This window comes from Xyrauchen texanus, chromosome 37, assembly GCF_025860055.1.
Source record: "Xyrauchen texanus isolate HMW12.3.18 chromosome 37, RBS_HiC_50CHRs, whole genome shotgun sequence".
Classification (NCBI taxonomy): Eukaryota; Metazoa; Chordata; class Actinopteri; order Cypriniformes; family Catostomidae; genus Xyrauchen; species Xyrauchen texanus.
Genome location: NC_068312.1, coordinates 8,880,305 through 8,898,466, shown reverse-complemented (window position 1 = coordinate 8,898,466; position 18,162 = coordinate 8,880,305).

The window sequence follows — 18,162 nt, the reverse complement described above, 5'->3', positions numbered from 1 at the left end:
AAAAAGCCATTTTCTCACAGTACATTGGCGTTAAGGGGATCTGCAAATAACCAATTGTCAAATCCAGTGTCACAAAAGTGACAGATCAAGCAGTTCATTAAATACGAGGCGTTGGATATGCGCCAAATTTAGAAACCGTGGTGACTTACCTATAATCTACACAGATCCCAACCATCACTCTATGGAACCAGCACCACCAGGCTGGCCCAGTCACTGTGGGACTCTTCTATTACCCCCATATCAAGCATGCCCTTAAATCTTCTCTGACCACTTTTTTTGTGCTCTGGTAATAAGTAGGGAAGGCTGCACACCACTACCCCTGGGTTTGTTTCAATATGGTGTTCTATGAGGTACGTACAACCTGGAAGGGGCGAGAATACGTCAGACAATTCTTTTTGCAACCGGCCATGTCCGTGATTTGCGAGGGTAAAAGGTGGTCTCTGCAAGTGTGCAGAGTGCCTTGATTGGCTTTTAAGTTCATCTCTGGCCCTAACTCCTCCCTCTCTGGTACTACCATCGCCAAAGCCATGGGGACCACCTACCTCCATGGTTTTATGAGGTTGAGGTGTTAAATTTGCCATGCTCTGCCCCATTCGTTCGTTTAACCTCATAATCAACTTCCCCCACTCGCTGTGTGACCTCAAAGAGCCCTTGCCACTTTGCAAGTAATTTAGAGCTTAATGTGGGTAGTAATACAAGGACTTTATCTACCTGTGTGAATTCCCATAGCCAAGCTCCCCTGTAATACAGCCGCGACTGACGTACTTGAGCCTGTAGCAAATTCTCCTGTGATAGCTGCCCCAATGTGTGGAGTTTTGCCCTCAGGTCAAGAACAAATTGAATTTAGTTTTTGCTGGTTGAAGGTTCCCCCTCTCAATTTTCCCTCAGGACATCTAAGACACCGCAAAGCTTACACCAATAATTTTCAATAATTTGGGGGTTCAAGCCACTTATCCCATTTTCGAGCATCTTCTTGCACAAATTTACGAATCTTGTTTTTCAGGGTTTGATTAAACTGTTTGACCAAGCCATCCGTTTGTGGGTGGCACATGCTTGTCCGAATCAATTTAATACCCAGTAATCCGTACAGCTAGTTTAGTGTACGTGACAAGAAAGTAGTGCCTTGATCAGTGAGGATTTTCTTTGGAATCCCCACTCTGGATTATTCTGAAGAGTGCCTCCGCAACACTATGTGCTGAAATGTTGCGTAGAGGCACTGCTTCCAGATATCATGTTGCATAGTCCAACCAACACAAAGCGACGTCCGCATGCCGTCCGCTCTAATGGCCCTACAAGGTCTATGCCAATTCTCTCGAAGGGGGCCTCGATCAAAGAAAGCGGGCTCAAAGGCCCTCTTGGGGTGGCCGGCGAATTCACCAGATGATATTCATGGAATGCTGCACACCACCTGCAAATATCTCCGTGAATGCCCGGCCAATAAAAAAGGGCCATTAGATTTTGTTTTTTAATCTCACCCTAAGTGACCCGCCATCGGATTATGATGAGCTGTCTGGAATAAAATTTCCCAACAGCTCTCCGGTATCAACAATTGGGTTCTATCCTCTTTTGTCTGAGCGTCCTGCATCACTTGATACAACCGATAATTTATAATAGAAAAATACACAAATGAGAGTGTGATGTCCGGCTGAAGAGTTTGAGCATCAAGCATTTTCACTTGGTCGAAGGTGTGCCTAAGGGTTTTGTCTCGTGTGCTCCAGAGGGAAATCCACTGCTGGGAATCCTCTAAGTGCTGGGGAAGCCAAGACTTCCCCCTCGCTTACGTCATCTTGCCGTAGAGCTGATGTAGATGGCCCTGGCTCCACCTCCCCAGCCAGTGCATCTTAAACCACACATGAGGAGCTTTGTTACAGGACCCATTCACACAAATTTCTCTCAATAAGGTGGTAAACGCCGGCCAAAGATTAGCGGATGGGTGAGGCGAGGACTAACTGCCACCATGACACTATGCTTTTGTCCCCGGAAATTAATAGTCAGGGTCACTACAGGATAACTGTGGACATCACCATGCACATGTCTCACCTGCACCTGTGACTAGCACCCAAAACCTTGTCTTCAACTAGGCATTGATGGATGGAGGTGTGGTTGCAACCTAAATCCACCTAGGCCTGGTATGTACCCCCATTTCCTGGGAGGAGTAATAGGATGAGAGGAAGTGAAGGAGAGAGAGTTATGGGAGACAGGAGAGAGAGAGAAGAAAAAAAGGATCTCTGAGCTCGCCAGCTATCGAGTACGCCGCCATATGGTCCTCTGCCAGCTGGATGGCCATTTGGAGCGATGCCAGGTGGTGGTACTGGACACACTCCGCCGTCCCTCTCAGAAGCCGAGCAATAAACTGCTGGCAGGCATCCTGGAGCTGTTTGGTAAAGGCATTGGTGCTTTTGTTCTGGTGTCCAGCCGACACATTGCAGGATGGCTTTCTTGAGATCGGCATACAACAGGAGGTTCTCTGGTGGCAAAATCTTTGCTGCGAGTTGGGCCTCCCCGGACAACAGCGGTAACAAGCGGACCGCCAACTGCATGCCCCCGCTGTCTGCTCAAAATGTTCTAGGAAGGCCTCTGGATCATCCTAGGGGCCCATCTTGACCAGGGGAACATGGGCCGGGCAGTCGCAGGGTCCGGGTCCACAGTGGCAGCCCCCTCCTGGTGTAGCAAGCTCCAGAGCACCTGCCAGTCCTCCACTTAAACCGCTGCTCCTGCTCAGTGCGTAGCTCGAGGAGGGCCTGATGCTGCGACTGTTGGATGCTGGCGAGGGTCTTAAACATTTCCCCCAGAGATGAGGCCTCCATGGCTGCGTTCTTCCTCCTTCAATTCCCGGTTTTCAGCACCAGTGTAACAAAGTTTGTGATGGGGCAAGGAGGAAGTAGGAGACTCAAAAGGCTCTCAAAAAACTTGCTTTCAGCAGACTGTCAACACATGCTTTCTCTGGGTGTTTGTGCTTGGGTAGCTCTCCCTGTCCTCACTGGCATCTGGCTCACTGCAATGCAATGGCAAACAGCTGTTAGAGACAATCATTGCCAGGTGATGATCCTCACCATTGTCATCTCTTGATCTCACTCTCCATTCACAAGCCAGTACTCAACAATGCTCCCACCACTACACAATCCATATAAGTATATCATGATATTAATGAATTGCTTTTGCCACTTCATTATCAAAACAAAGTTAACCTGGTGATGTTTTCCTAAAAGAATACTTGACGACCCGTGGTCACTGTATACTTTTATTGTATAGAAAAGTGTAATTTGGACATTCTTCAAAGCATCTCATTTTATGTTTCTGGGAAGAATGAAAGTTATACAGGTTTGGAGAATTGAGGATAAGTAAATGAGGACATTTTACATTTTAATTTAAATGTGAACTAACCGTTTAAAATAGCAGTGCTGAAACAGGTTGCCTACAGTCAGCATTTCAAAGAGATAATTTTCTTTGAGTTTTAAAAATTAAGTAAACCTGGTGGAGTTTTCTTGTAAAACTCACAACCCATAAAAATGCAATGCAGTGACATGTCTGGAAAGACAGCAGCAATTAATCGCATCTGAATTACACGCCATCGCTTTCCAGAGGCTGTTATAGAGAGGTAATTGCAACACATAAAGCAAATATGCACATAAGATTTCATGAATTATAATTGGGTGACATGAGGAGGGTGATGGCTTTGCTCACACTATAAATCAGTAACATGGGAGTCTTGTCTAGGACATTACTGCACCATGCAGCCTCAACTATTCAGATCCATTGATAATTTTTACTATACTAATCTATTTGACATATATTGATATGGCAGACATGTTTTTATGACTTGTACCTTTTGCTTTATTAACATGGAGACTATGTATGGAATTGTTTACAGTAGTACAAGTAATAGGTACCATAGCAAAAGAAGCCATCTTTGAATTTGAAATGGAATTGTCTTTGACTCTATAGTGTTGCACCCAATATATTTTCACTCTCCTTCACATTATATAAATAAGAGTAATACATTTTAATACCATGCAAAAGATCACAAAAAAATAATAATAATTAAAGATACCTTGTAAAACTTTATAAAACAATAAAAATCTACTACTACTTACAACATTTGTTGTAAGATTCTTATTTAAAGGAGGCAAAATAATTGTTAATTTTTTTTAATAAGGTATTTGAACCTTATATAAATAATGCAACAATTATTATGCCTCCTTTAAATAAGAACCTTACAACAAATGTCTAAATCGTCACAAATGTATCAATTTATGTATCTATTCTATATTAATAATATTTTGATTATGAAGTAGATTTATTCATAAATGTGACGTAGGTATACAATATTTCTTTAAATTATTTTACGTACTTCTGAACCCCTTAGAGCACAAAGGTGGAATTTATTTTCTGAAATGTTTCTTAAAGTTCTCTTGCAATTCCCTTGCAAAAAGTAAAATACTTTTATTCATCCCTTATAATAATTAATCACTGTTGAACTGTGGTATTTGTTGTAAAATTATAGCATCCACAACATTTACTATGGTTTTACTACAGTAATATTATTTTAACCATGATATTTGTGGTAAAACTGTAGCAACAATTCCAGAAAACCAATACTCTGGTAATAAAAATAGGTTTGCTAAAAAAAATTTTTTGGTTTTACTATAGTAACACTGTTAGCGAATCAATCCATTGAAGCTGGATATTAATTGTATTAACAGCTTCAGGTCTTGGGTTAGAGAATATAATGAAAGATAAGGGTGTTTTTATTCTAACACAGATGTCATACACCATCAATAACAACAAACGTTTCTGTAACAAATAAAGGAATACATGACCATAAGTTTCTTATTCTTCCACTAAACACCTACAATAATCAACATACAGGTATGTATAATATGTGTGTTTCTTAAGGACTGTAATGAAATGATTATGATATAATTTTAATCTGCTACTGATATGAAAGAATCAAATTGCGATCACAGTGTCCATATTAATGTGCCTGAACATATGTAGCTGATTAGCTAGCCACTTGAAACGATGTTCATTTTAAATGATAGCGATATCTAAAGACATATAATATTCAAGACATGTAACTACTAACAATAACTGAATTGATAAAAGTAAGTATAAAGCAAAAATGTATTGATTGTACTCTGACATCATCTTTTGACTGTTATGTCATAAACGTGAAATGGAATGAATGTTCGTCTTGTGCAGGAATAGACACCTTTTATGTAGCTGTCCCATTTAGATAACCGGCTACTTTACATAATGGACCTTGGTCCATTAAGAAACATACCAGGAAGAATTCACAACTGCTGCCCATACATTTGAGGAGCAAATAGGCTAAAGAAATAATTATTTAAGGGTCTTTAGTATCTTCATCAAGGGTAGGGAGCTGAATCCGAAGAGTTATGGGTCTTGTGTAAACTTTCCAGATGCAGGTTGGCTGATGATGTCTGCCACTTGTGGCGGATCTGCATTGAGGGCAAGTACTTGCATGTAAACTGTATCGAGAATTGCTACAATAATTTTGGCTATGGTGCAATCTTCGCTGCCCATTAAAAGCTGGTGCATTTGCCACTTGGGACAGAGTCGCATCCCACCACATGAGAATAATTTTTGCCGTAGTGGGGTGAAGAACGGCTACATCAGTAGAGGCATATCCCAGTGGCTTTGAATTTAGGATACCCTCTGCCTCCACTTAGGAGCAATGTAGGACATCCTCAGACACTGTTTGACTTGGATAACCTAACCCTAACCCTAACCCACTGTGACTTGGAGAGCAGCCATAATAGAGCGGACCTCTCTTTCTGAAGTGGAGAGCATTTGGTCAGTTAAACTTGAAGAGGGTCTGATACTCCATCCTGCTGCCCCATGAGAAGGATGTTTGGTGTCGTGGGGTCAAGATCAGTTATATCAGTATTGGCATATACCAACTTGATACTCCATTAACTGTACTTGAAGCTGTGGCTCCATAGCTAGATAAGCCTCACAGAGTTCCCTCTCTGCTCCTCGGAAGTGAGTTCCACATTCTGACAGTTTGGCTGGCCTCATTTGGAAATAAACAGGCAGAATGCAAGTAAGAATGCTTCTGTATCCAAGGATTTGTAGAGCTCAATGTGTGCAGTGCGGGAAAAGCCCTGGGCAAGCTTGTCTAGTAGCTTCCACTAACTCTTTCCATGAGTTGAACTGAGTGGCATCAGGAATTGTGAGGTTTGGCTCTACCACTGTTAGACAACAAAGAGTATTAATTTAAATTGAAAGGTTGCCTCTGGTGTCATAGTAAAGTCCACCAAATGGGATTCATAAGAGATAGCAGAGGTTTACCTCTCATTATGTCATCTGCCAGGTTGTTTTGACTGTCAACATAATGCCAGTTCTGTCGATCTGATAACTCCTGTATCTCATACACATGGGTTCCAACAAAAACCTTGAATGGGCAGGAGTCTAATTCCAGCTAGTCTAGCCACCGGTTTGGCTAACCGAGCTCCCCCCAAGGCAGCACAGATCTCAAGGCATGGTGTAGACTGTTGCCTTTTAGGAGCAATCCTTGATTTGACCATCACAAATGAGGTATGATTACAATTCCTGTAATGCATGGGTTGATAGTCTACTACTCTGTATGCCTTTTCTGAGGCTTCACAGAGCACATGAAGATCATACACTTGAACTTCTTTATTTACATGTGCTGTTGTGTAGCAGCGGTGAATTTATATTTTGCTGAGGTGATGCAGCTCATTTTCTCAGGTGCTCCTGGCATTTTAGAATTCTTCAGGTTGGTCCGGATCGTCCCAGTCCCTCTTCTTGACCCACAACTGTTGGATAAGCTCCTTCGCTCTTGTAGTGAAAGGTGCAATAAATCTCAAAAGATCATACTGTATTGCTAATACCTTATATGCCGTTCTCAAAGTCAGTGCTGTGTGTCCAATTGGTCTGTGATGATAGCCTAGGGTGTCAAAAAGTGACACCGTTTTATCTTCAGACTAGGGTAGGCACTAATGAGTCAGTACAATTCTGTTCTAGCCACTGCTCAGCAGCCAATGACTTAGCTTTAGCAGGCAGATGTTCTACTAATGATGCTTGATTGATGGCCCACTGTCCAGCATAGTAATGGAATCCTATTTCTACCAGTAGGCTGCAAAATTGGTCCACTCTAAGTATGGAAGAAAAGGTCCCCAAACAGTTGTCCACATAGAAGCTTTGCTGAACTGACATGAGGATGTCTGGAAACCTATCATATTATTTGCAAGCATAACACTGCTGTGTGAAGATGGCACAGCATGGCCTGCTGGTAGTATCAAATGGCAATATTTGCCATTCATACACATCTGGAGGGTACTCCCAGCGCATTTCTCTCCAGATAAAGCGGAGGAGAGGTCTATCCTCAGGTAGCAGATGAACTTGATAAAACATCCCTCGAATGTCTCCACTAATAGCAACCTGATGCTGCCTAAAGCGCAGGGGACACCTAATAGTAATGGGCCTAGTGTTGGACCTGGCAGAAGTTGATCATTCAGTAACATTCCCATGTCTGAACGAATAGTTTAAAACTTATTGGGGGTTTGTCGTTATGTTTCACCAAATGATGGGGAAGGTACCATGTCTTCTCTGCTTTGTCTACTTCTTCAGGTGGGAGCTTAACAACATGTCCTGCTTCTATGAGCTTGGTAATTTGCCCAGAGTACACTATTGCCCTCTCAGTGTTCCACTTGAGTCTCCTTTCTGTGTTCCTGAGGTTAGGCATAACAGACTGGACTGAACCGTATGTTGGGGTTCTGTAATGTTGAACTCCATTAACAAGTACTCGATGTGTCTTACTCTTGAGGAGAACCATAACTTCTTGATCCTCTCTGAAGCAGACGATATCGAAGTTGCAACAACCACTCAACATTTCGGAAGAGGTGATCATCAGGGATGTTGGCTGAGAGAAAATTAAATGCTGGTTAAAAGCAGGCTGGATATCTGGTTAAAGGTGAATGCCTCAGCTCCTTGTAGAGCCCAGCAAAGGGCCGTGTGGATTGCTATTGGTCTACCTTTTTGCCCTCTACGGATTGGCGCTATGGCAGTGATGAAGTGGGTATGGTCAGACCCGATTAACACCAGTGGTCGTATAATTTAGAATGACTGCACCAGAACACCTCGTAAGAAAACATGTCGTCTCTGAAGTGTCTGCTTCACCAAGTCGAGACTGGAGGCAGTGAATGCTCTCTGCACCTTGAAGTGTTTTTGTGAGTTATCCTTTGGTGAAATTTCAAAGGTGACCTTTGACACACTGAGGTGTGTGATATCAGCCGTACTGTGTGAAGGGCAAGTGATTCATGCTCACCATTTAACTGGAGCTGTTTGATTGCAAAAAGAAAGATTTTTGTCTGCAGATCCCCATCATCCAGGATGGCAAACATCTCCAACGACTTAGAATTATTATGTGACAGGGCCGGTACTACTTTAAGAAGGGCCTTAGGTGAGAACCCTTCCAGCAATGTTTGCCCTCTGCAATGCATTTTTTTTTGCAAGATCTGCTGTCAACTGCTCTCTGACACTGTTGCAACGACTGATGTAGTGCTCCTTGATGACACAGAAGAGACAATAGACCTTGAGTGGTTTCTTCTTGGATGGTGTAGGTTTACTGGGGCATTTAGGTTCTGAGGGCTCCACGCAATGGTACACAACCACAACTGGAACTTGTCCCTTGACAAGAGTCCTCTCCTTCGCTATAACTGCTGGTTTCTCCTGTTGGTAGTGCTTTACTAAATGACTTGCAGGTTGTAGGGATTGAGACTCATGGTATTGAGTTTCCCTTGGAGCTACAAATACTCTATGAAGCCATCCTATAAGTACTTTGGCAGCTTACTTAGCAAGCGACTACAATGTCCCTCTTGTGATAGCAGTATGCTAACTAAGAGGTGGACCTGCAGTGCAAAGCTGCGAGCATCATTGGACTTGACATCAGATGTGTTGTGATTCACATTTCAATTTGAGCCAACTGGTATGGTTGTCCATACTGCAGTTTAAGTGTTTGCATGGCTGCTGAATATGGAAATGGATGATGGTGGCAGGACTGGCCATTCATTTGGGTCTTGTGCAGCTTGAGATGTTCTAATGGCACATTATGAGTTTGGAGCAGGTTATCTAAGGATAATTTCAGGTTTGCAAATTTTTTTCTCACAATCGTTTGAGAAATCAAGAATTTGGGGTTGAGCCACACTACATGAGGGGTGTTTAGGTGCACTGTGGTCTAGCCGTGTTACGCAGGTTGTTAAAAGCATTATTAATATCAATGGCCAAGGTAAATATTTCACCACCAGCATATTTCACTGAGGAAATGGTAGAAAAACCATTGTTTTATTTATCTAGCCTGAAGGTTACCTGCTGTGTTCCCCGACTCAAAGTATGACTGTCTTGCCCTGAGAAGCCAAAACTCCACTTTCGTGAAAAAATAGGATTATATCTGTATTTCGGGTCAATTCTCTGAGGCCATTAGATGACATTCTGTGCTTCAGCTCTGCCTCCACATTTTTAATATTCCCGTCCAATTCCACAAGTTCTTGTGCTTTGGATTTTTTGGTAAATGAGGAGGCATACTGTATGATCCGGCCCCTAAAAACCACCTTAATTGCTTCCCAAGCCACACCCACAGAGGATACTGAGAACCAGATGGTCTCCAAATAGACATTGATTTCATTGAGATTTACATTTATGCATTTAGCAGACACTTTTATCCAAAGTGACATACAGAGCGAGCCCTTATTACAGGGACAATTCCCCTGGAGCAACCTGGAGTTAAGTGCCTTGCTCAAGGACACAATGGTGGTGGCTGTGGGGCTCAAACCAGCATCCTTCTGATTACCAGATTACCAGTTATGGTGCTTAGACCACTACACCACCACCACTCCATTTCAGCCTTTAACAAAAGGGATACCTTAAAGCGGCAACTATATGATTTCTTTTTTTCCGTATGTGGCAACACCTCTAAACACACCAGGGCATGATATGAGACTAACATGTTTCCAATTGAGCAATCATCTACAGATGAAATAAGGGACTTAGATAGATATATAAAATAAAATATATTCTGGAGTAAATCTTATGGACTGAAGAAAAAAATTTAAAGATTAAAATCTCCTCCCAATATTATATCATGCCAGCAGCTTGCAACATCCCTTCAAGATCTATGAAAAAGCCCTGATCATCAACGTTAGGTGCATACATATTCGCTAAAATAAGACTTTGTCCCTGAATTTCAGCTAAAACAATAATGATACATTCTAATTTATCTTCACTCTGTTTGAGACATTTGAATTGTAGATGTTTACTTATCAGTTTAATGACTCCCCTGCTCTTAATCGAGCCAGCACTATAAAAAAATGCCAACCCCATATCTTTCCAAATTTTTCAGCTTCCAGGGAAAGGTGCATTTCTTGAAGAAACACTATCATTTTTCTTACTGTTAAGAAGATAAATAACCTTCCTTCTTTTATGGGGTGCCCCAACCCATTCACATTCCACATGGAGTGAGACAATCAACTGATTAAAATTTTCATTTTGACATGTAAGAAAAATTAGATTGTGTCAAAAACAGGATTATATAGGCCACATTCCAACATTAGTGCAACAGTCAAACCCTGTACATTCCCCAGAACCAAACAAACAGAAAAAAGAAAAACATGTGCATTAACCCTGCGCATGACAGCGCCAACTGGCGTTCATCCCTCCAAACTCAAACAGTCCATACACTCCTACGAGAGCCCCTGTGACAGCTTTGCCAAATTTTGTGAGACAGAATTATACAGCAAAAAATGATATATAAAACAAACTCTAAAAATATCCCATAAAACTGTCCTAAAGGTGTATTATTTTACCAAATAAACTCCAGCCGCTAGACGGAACCAGCACAAAAAGAGCACGCAGATTCTTCAGACAGTTAAACTAATGTTCAGTGAGCCGGTCCATTCGGCTGCAACATGAGTGCAAGCAAATTACTTACTCCATTGAGTTTATGAAGGACATCACTTGCTGTGGGCATGTGAATGTTTTATGGCCATCTTTAGCATCTATTCTCAATTTGGCCAGGAATATCAGTGCAAAAGTTACCTTCCATTGATGTAAATGTTTCTTGCATTCCTTGAATCGATCACGTTTCTCTCTTGTCGAGTACGCAGTCTGAGAACAAGAAAACACTGGTTCTTCCAAGAAAGTCTTCCTTTACTCCTCGTAACACAAGATCTTTATCAGATGATCTCAGAAATTTGGCCAGAATTGATCCGAGCCAGAACCCTGTGAGCTCGCTCGATTTCCAGCTTATGGCGTGCTATGTCGAGCAGACTCGGAAAGAGCTTTCATCGTATCCTGTCCTTCTTCACCCTCAGGAAATCCTACGATATAGACGTTATTCCGCCGGCTACAGTTTTCTATGTCCTCCAACTTCTCCCAGACACACAGATCCACCTTAGTTGATAGCAGAGTTAGCAGATAATTCCCTCTCAAATGACTCCAGATAATCAATCCGTTTGTCGACATCCCCCACTCTTGTAACCATATCAGTGAATTTCGCCTCCATGGCAGTGATCGATCGACGTTTCACAGCAAGATCCTCCAAGTCAGCAACGACTTTCGTCATCATTGCCAGCATGTTCAACATCTATCGCCACATATCCTGCATCTCTCCAACCAAATCACTCCCGGGCCCGTGGCCTGCTCAGGGGTGTCAGCTTGAGCTTGTAAGTGTCTTTTAATATCTCAAGAACTAGAGGATTTCTTTGACATATTGTCCTCCTAGAACAGTTATGGAACAGAGTGTAACGAATCTCACTGGTTTATGACATAAAAAAGTATTAAAACTAGCAAAGTGCGTAGAGCTCGCCGTTCACACGTCCAATCCTCGCATGGCGTCACGTGACTCCCCCCAAATCACTCTTTTACAATTGTTTATGCTTACGTGGTACTCCTGTTGTTATTTTGCTGAGAGAATCAGAGAGAGAGAGTTGCGGTGAGTTGGTATGTTTATCACCACTCCACCATTTCGTTTTGGGTAGTGCATCATACCTCCGACTAAAGAGAGCGAGATATCCGCAAAACAGTCTAGTTGATTGGAGTCTGCTAGATACCCAGCTATGTTTATGTATTGTAACTTGACAATGACCATACTGGGAAGAATTCACAACAAAAACCATGATTACCTACATGTACCATGGTTTTTAAAACAAAAGTTTCAACTACAAAAATAAATAAATAATAAATAACTGTAGGAAAACTGCATTAAACAATGTTCTTTTCTTTTGTATTTTTCATAAGAAATTTGAAAACTAATTTGAGTAAATCATGGTGGAAAATGGTCATGTAAAACTCAATTATGATGCAAGAAATCTTGATTTACTATTTTATGATGCCAGAAATATTGAATAACATAAAACCATAAAAGTGTATAATATGGTCCTTTTTAAAAAATAAAAAAAAAATTATTATTAAAAAATAAATAAATATATATATATATATATATATATATATATATATATATATATATGTCACTGAACCCCGCTCCTCTGCCCCATCTCCGCTTCCTCGAGCACGCACCCATACACTCCGAGCGTGCTCGCTTCCCGCTCCCTCGCTCCGCCCCCTTGAGCTCGTACGCTCTTTTTCCTCCCTCAGGCTTCCACGCCCGGTTTGCTATTACGAGCTCTCGCTCAGTAAACTCTCTCCCCTCTGACTCATGTTCAGCATGCACGCTCCGGTGGCCAGAACATTATGACCACCGGCACTTTCTCAATCACCCCTTTATTATGTACACCTGCACTCGTCCCATCACCTAGTTATTCGTTTCACCTGCACCGCTCGTTTGTTCCCCTATATATATCACAACCCTTTCGTTTCACTCGGTTTGGTTATTGTATGTATTTAGATTCCCGTGTTTTGACCCCCGCTAGTCTCATCTAGTTTTGCCCCCGCTAGTCTCATCTAGTTTTGCCCCTGCTAGTTTCGTCTAGTTTCGACCTCCCTCCTCTTGATTATCCTCTTAGCTTGCCAACTCGTTCCCCTGTCTTCGTTCCCACTCGCGCCATAGTTGTTAACTGTTTTCCCCCTTCGACCCCCGCTATCGTTGACCACTCTCTCCCGGATTTGCCCCTTTACCCTTTCTGATTCCCGGCTCCGACCTTACGCACCCCCTTGACCATTCTTCACTGGACTTGCCCTTTTTGAACTGTTGCCTGCTTTATGGATTAATAAAGCAGTCTTCCCCTCAACATTGTGACTGTCTCTTTTTGTGTGCTGCGTTATAGAATAACCAACCTCACCGTAGCAGTCACAATGTACTCCACGGATTTACGCAGCTCTCTAGAGCGGATTTTCGATGGCGTGTTCGGGCGCTGGATTTGCGGCTGGGAGAGATTACCACGCACTCACGGCCCAGGGACAGCAGGTAAGCACTTTGTTTGACTTTTGTCACCCTGTTCTACCTGTGTCTGTCCCTGAGCCCGTTTATGCTCCCAGCGCATTTCTGAGCGCCGTGGGCCTTCAACCCCCTGAGAGGTTTGGCGGCTCTTCTGGCGCTTACCATGAGTTTTTCGTGCAAGGCAGTGGTTGTGTAACGCATAACCCGCCCTTAACATTATGGAGCCAGCGGCTCGACTCATGTGTTTGCGCCAGGGAGTCAACCCTTGGAGGATTATGTCACTGATTTTTGTGCCCTGGCCAACCAAGTGAATTTTGATGAGGTGGTTCTGAAAGACATTTTTCAAAATGGACTGAATGAGCCAGCCTCATCATACATGCCTGGTGGTCGCTGCTCTCTCGACCTGGCTCAGTTTATCGACCTCGCCCTGCTGTGCGTTGGTTCCTCGTTTACTGTGGGGGAGGCAGACACTGAACCAGCGCTCCACACCAAGACCCCCCCTCTCGAAGCCTACCACGGCCCCCGTCTTGAAGCCTTACACGGCCCCCGTCTTGAAGCCTTACACGGCCCCCGTCTTGAAGCCTTACACGGCCCCTGTCTTGAAGCCTTACACGGCCCCAGTCCCGAAGCCTGACACGGCCCCAGTCCCGAGGCCTGTCACGGCCCCAGCCTCGAAGCCTGGCACGGCCAACGAGCCAGCGCCCATGCCCGCCACGGCCAACGAGCCAGCGCCCATGCCCGCCACGGCCAACGAGCCAGCGCCCATGCCCGCCGCGGCCAACGAGCCAGCGCCCATGCCCGCCACGGCCAGCGAGCCAGCGCCTGTAGCCTCGACTGCCCCAGAGCCAGCGCCTGTAGCCTCGACCGTCCCCATGGCCACATCCCCTGTTGGCCGAAGACGTCAGAGAAGGAAGAGGGCCCCTTCTCCCCAGTCTCGTCTTGTGCTCAAGACCGCAGAGGAGCCCCCAGAGTCTTCCACGGCTCTGCCGGGTTCTGCTCCGCCCCAGAGTCTTCCACGGCTCTGCCGGGTTCTGCTCCGCCCCCAGAGTCTTCCACGGCTCTGCCGGGTTCTGCTCCGCCCCCAGAGTCTTCCACGGCTCTGCCGGGTTCTGCTCTGCCCCCAGAGTCTCCCACGGCTCTGCCGGGTTCTGCTCCGCCCTCAGAGTCCCCCACGGCTCTGCCGGGTTCTGCTCCGCCCTCAGAGTCCCCCACGGCTCTGCCGGGTTCTGCTCCGCCCTCAGAGTCCCCCACGGCTCTGCCGGGTTCTGCTCTGCCCTCAGAGTCCCCCACGGCTCTGCCGGGTTCTGCTCTGCCCTCAGAGTCCCCCACGGCTCTGCCGGGTTCTGCTCCGCCCTCAGAGTCTCCCACGGCTCTGCCGGGTTCTGCTCGCCCCTCTGAGCCCTCTCGGGCTCCGCCTCATGAGTCTCCAAGGGCCCCTCACGAGCCTCCTAGGGCTCCTCCTCACGAGCCTCCCAGAGCTCTACCCCTCAAGTCCCTCAGGGCTCCACCCTTCAAGCCTCTCACGGCTTTGCCTCTCGAGTCTCTCAGGGCTCCATCCCTCGAGTCTTTTATGGCTCCACCCCTCAAGCCTCTCACGGCTTCGCCTCTCGAGTCTCTCAAGGCTCCATCCCTCGAGTCTTTCATGGCTCCACCCCTCAAGCCTCTCATGGCTTCGCCTCTCAAGTCTCTCAGGGCTCCATCCCTCGAGTCTTTCATGGCTCCACCCCTCAAGCCTCTCACGGCTCGCCTCTCGAGTCTCTCAGGGCTCCATCCCTCGAGTCTTTCATGGCTCCACCCCTCAAGCCTCTCACGGCTTCGCCTCTCGAGTCTCTCAGGGCTCCATCCCTCGAGTCTTTCATGGCTCCACCCCTCAAGCCTCTCACGGCTTCGCCTCTCCGAGTCTTTCAGGGCTCCATCCCTCGAGTCTTTCATGGCTCCACCCCTCAAGCCTCTCACGGCTCGCCTCTCCGAGTCTCTCAGGGCTCCTCCGCCTCTCAGGGCGTCCCCTCTCGAGTCTTTCATGGCTCCACCCCTCAAGCCTCTCACGGCTTCGCCTCTCGAGTCTCTCAGGGCTCCTCCGCCTCTCAGGGCTCCGCCCTCGAGTCTCTCAGGGCTCCTCCCCCTCTCAAGCCTCTCAGGGCTTCGTCTCTCGAGTCTTTCAGGGCTCCTCCTCTCAAGCCTCTCAGGGCTTCGTCTCTCGAGTCTTTCAAGGCTCCCCCTCTCAAGCCTCTCAGGGCTCCCCCTCTCGAGTCTTTCAGGGCTCCTCCTCCTCTCAAGCCTCTTAGGACTTCGTCTCTCGAGTCTTTCAAGGCTCCCCCCCTCAAGCCTCTCGAGCCTCCCAGGGCTCGGCCACTAGAGGCTCCTATGGCTCTGCCTCCCGAGCCTCCTACGGCTCCCCCTCCAGAGCCTCCTACGGCTCCACCTCCCGAGCCTCTCATGGCTCTGCTCCCAAAGACTCCAGAGCTTCCTAGGGCTCCGCCTCTTGAGCCTTCCACGGCTCCACCACCCGAGCCTCCTACAGCTCTGCTCCCTAAGACTCCAGAGCCTTCTAGAGCTTCGCCTCCCGAGCCTCCTGCCGCTCCGCCTCCCAAGCCTCCTACGGCGCCACCTCCCCCGGCTCTGCCTCCAGTGCCTACCAGGGCTTCACTCCTGGAGCCTTCTACAGCGCCACCTCCTACGGCGCCACCTCTATGGGCTCCACTTCCTGAGCCTTCCAGGCCTTCGCCCCTAAAGCCTCCTTCGGCTCTGCCTCCAGAGCCTTCCAGGCCTTTGCCCCTAAAGCCTCCGTCGGCTCCACCTCCGGAGCCTTCCAGGACTCCACCTCCGGAGCCAACTACGGTGCCGCCTCTGACGGCTCCGCCTTTCACGGCTCAGCCCGGACTTCCTGACCCTCTACCTGTCCTGTGGCCTCTTCCCTGGCCTCCGGACCCTATTCCTGTCCGGTGGTCACCTTCCAGACCCCCGAACCCAGTCCCTGTCCTCCAGTCGCCTTCCAGACCTCCTGACCCAGTCTCTGCCCTATGGCTGCCCCTAGACCTCCCGACCACCCGCCTGTCCACTATGTTCCCCTGACCTTGCCTTGAACTGCCCGTTGACCCCCATGGACTGTTTCATTCCCCTTTTGTGCCTTCTGTCCCTCGAGCTCACACGCTCGTTCTGTCCCCTCGAGCTCACACGCTCGTTCTGTCCCCTCGAGCTCACGCTGTTCTGCACCCTCGAGCTCACGGCCAGCGTGGCCGTCAGGAGCCGTCCTATTCAGAGGGGGGAGTACTGTCACGAACCCCGCTCCTCTGCCCCATCTCCGCTTCCTCGAGCACGCACCCATACACTCCGAGCGAGCTCGCTTCCCGCTCCCTCGCTCCGCCCCCTTGAGCTCGTACGCTCTTTTTCCTCCCTCAGGCTTCCACGCCCGGTTTGCTATTACGAGCTCTCGCTCGTAAACTCTCTCCCCCCTCTGACTCATGTTCGCATGCACGCTCCGGTGGCCAGAACATTATGACCACCGGCACTTTCTCAATCACCCCTTTATTATGTACACCTGCACTCGTCCCATCACCTAGTTATTCGTTTCACCTGCACCGCTCGTTTGTTCCCCTATATATATCACAACCCTTTCGTTTCACTCGGTTTGGTTATTGTATGTATTTAGATTCCGTGTTTTGACCCCGCTAGTCTCATCTAGTTTAGCCCGCTAGTCTCATCTAGTTTTGCCCCGCTAGTCTCATCTAGTTTTGCCCCTGCTAGTTTCGGTCTAGTTTCGACCTCCCTCCTCTTGATTATCCTCTTAGCTTGCCAACTCGTTCCCCTGTCTTCGTTCCCACTCGCGCCATAGTTGTTAACTGTTTTCCCCTTCGACCCCGCTATCGTTGACCACTCTCTCCCGGATTTGCCCCTTTACCCTTTCTGATTCCCGGCTCCGACCTTACGCACCCCTTGACCATTCTTCACTGGACTTGCCCTTTTTGAACTGTTGCCTGCTTTATGGATTAATAAAGCAGTCTTCCCCTCAACATTGTGACTGTCTCTTTTTGTGTGTATATATAATGTATATATATATATATATATATATATATATATATATATAGATATATAGATAATATAGATATAATATAGAAATAGATCTTATATTATTTGCATGAGAACCTAGCAAAAGTTCTCTAATGTGATCTAAATTTCAGATCTCAAAATTGAATTATTTTCCTCACACATTTACTTTCATCTTTATGTGACCTTTATGTTGCACTGAGGATACAATCAACACACCTCCAAATTCAAACGGCATTCAGAGTGTAGGTAGTTCATTATTCCATAGAGCCTGTGGGCTGTATCCGTGCTAATGAATGCAGTAATAACTTCATTTGCCTGAATACACATGACACTCTGCAGAAAGCAAAGGAAGAGGCCAAAGTCAGATGGACTTCATGCAGATGCAAAGAAAGGTACTAGCCCAGCACTGGTTATCATACACCAGAACAGATTTTTGATATTTCAGCATAAAAGGACATCTTCTCTTCAATGTGTACCGTACCACTTAGCAACTAAAATAAGTCTTTTAGAAACCAGACTTTGTGTGTGTGATGAGAGACAGAGAATGTCATAAACTTCAATCCAAGGTCTCTCTTCACTTTTCTTCTCAGATTAGAATAACATAGTTCTAATCTGATTTTAGCTGCTTAAATTAACAATTCACCCAAAATTGAAAACTCTGTAATTTACTCAACGTCATTTCAATCCAAACATGTTTGACTTTCTTCTGTGGAACACAGAAGGTGAATTTATGAATA